The sequence below is a fragment of the Cariama cristata genome, unplaced genomic scaffold (assembly GCF_000690535.1).
Source record: "Cariama cristata isolate BGI_N322 unplaced genomic scaffold, ASM69053v1 scaffold28208, whole genome shotgun sequence".
Lineage (NCBI taxonomy): Eukaryota > Metazoa > Chordata > Aves > Cariamiformes > Cariamidae > Cariama > Cariama cristata.
In genome coordinates, this window is record NW_009629862.1 from 1957 (window position 1) to 4020 (window position 2064).

Below are 2064 nucleotides of genomic sequence, written 5' to 3' on the forward strand. Positions count from 1 at the left end.
TCTTCACTCTGATGTATTGCATGAAAAATCAGAATAAATAGCTGAGACTGCACTGACTGCTGCCATCCTTCTTCCTTGCATCTAATATCTACAGGGGTCTCAGCCTAGTGGGAGGGTGTCCCAGTTCAGACCACACATTCCTCCTAATCCCAGGCACTTAATCCAGACAGGGGCTCCTGAAAATCCCACCAAGTCCCTCCTACTACAGGTCTAGGAGCCCACATACCTCGCAAACTCTGGTCCTCGCTACTGATCTGCACGATTTCAGGGGTTCCCATCGCAGCCCACAAACGCTGTGGTCCGAGACCCGCATAGGGACGTGCAGATGTGCCCGTGAGCTCTGGTTTTCGTGACAGATGTGCGCTACGAGGAGAGCCAGCAGTCCAAAGCCATCCAGATGTGCACCCATCTGCCTTTTCCCTGGGTCTTCTTGGGCAGGAGAGAGGCAGCAGGACGGGACGGAAAACGCACTGCATCTCACACGTGGTGCACAAGGCTGGCGATGGAGAAACCCAGATTTTCTTCACTTTTCTTTCCCATGAGCAAGAGAGAACCGATTCCATCAGCAGCAGATGGGGCTGCAATTCTGCAAGAAGACAGAGAAAGAGAAGTGAGGACAATTTCAGCACCATCTGTGTCCTGCTCTTAAATACAACCAGAGCCCGCTGGTTGGCAACAGGGCCGGCCAGGAGGAACAAGAGCATCTCAGGTCCACCATAGTTGAAACCTCAGGGAACAGCACCCAGGGTTTCTCCTTCACCTCGCCACCATCACCATCCTCTGATGTTTTGAACCTGGTGTCAGAGGGACTCCGAAGGGTCTGTCCCAGCCAGGGGCAGGCGGATGCACGGGGCGATGCTCTCGGCGATGCCTTCCCCGTGCACTTGACCGTTGCACGTCTTGGTGACAAACATCTGGCAGCACAGATGGTCTGTCTGCAAAGGGGGGTCAAAGCCTTGACCGCAAACACCCACAGCGGCAGCCAGAACCAGAAACCTCCCGAAATCCCCAACTGCAGCCAGGACAGGGCCAGGCCACGACCCGCTCTGGGATTTGCTCTTGCGAAAGGGGAAATAACACTTACCCCCCCTGACCAGCTCCCATTTTATTGTTAGGGGAGCACAACGACAAGTTTGCAAAACGCAAGTGGAAATGCAAAACCCAAGGAGAAGAGGAGCAGATTTCCTGCCCTCAGCTCCCAGGTTTGGAAAACCCTTTTGATTTACGTTGGACTGAACTCTTTCTGGTTTGGGAGGCGTTGGATGGGCAGGGGGGAAAGTACTTTTTCCCCAAAATATGGGGAAAAAAGGAGAGTTTGGAGGCGGGAAATTGGGGTAAGAAAGGAAAAGAGTTGTCCCCCCGACTCGCTGCTTCCCCTTGCTCCGTGCTGAGTCAGAGTCTCCAGCAGGATTTCCTGAAGATCCCCATCCCTGGAAGCTGTCCCAGATCCCAGAGCACGTCCCGGGGAATCCCGTGTTACCCCAACCTCTCTGCTCCAGGCTCCCCCCAAAGCTTTTGGGGAAACGTGGCAGCGCCGAGGGCTGGGAGGCACCGGGAAATCCAGCCCCGGGCAGGTAATTCTGCGTCAGCGCTGGTCGCAAAGGCGCGGAGAGGAGTGCCGTAACCGCAGGACGGCTGTGCCAACGTGGGCAAACACCACGTCTCCAAGCAGCTTCCTTGGCTCCCAAGGGATGGGGAGCGGCTGGGACATCACAGCCCCGTGTCCGGGGTTCGGAGCGGCACAAGCTCCGCAGCCCCCATCCTCCCTCCTCTGAGCTCTTTGGGAACACGGCGTTGCCTTTTGGGTGCCTCCTGGCCCTCCTCCACCTCCCTGTCTCCCCCTTTTCAGCCCTTCAGGGTCTCTCGCTCTGCAGCAGCACAAGGGTGGCCAGCCCCGGTGAGGAATTCAGACCAGCACCGCTGGGGACAAATCCTGGCTGCAGCCAGCTCCCAGCACAGCACCCCAACCCCATGGGGCTGCCTTCCCCACCCCTTTTACACCATGAGGAGGTTACGAGGTGCTATCAACAGGTGGGACCGGTCGGGGTTGAAGGGGACAGGCAG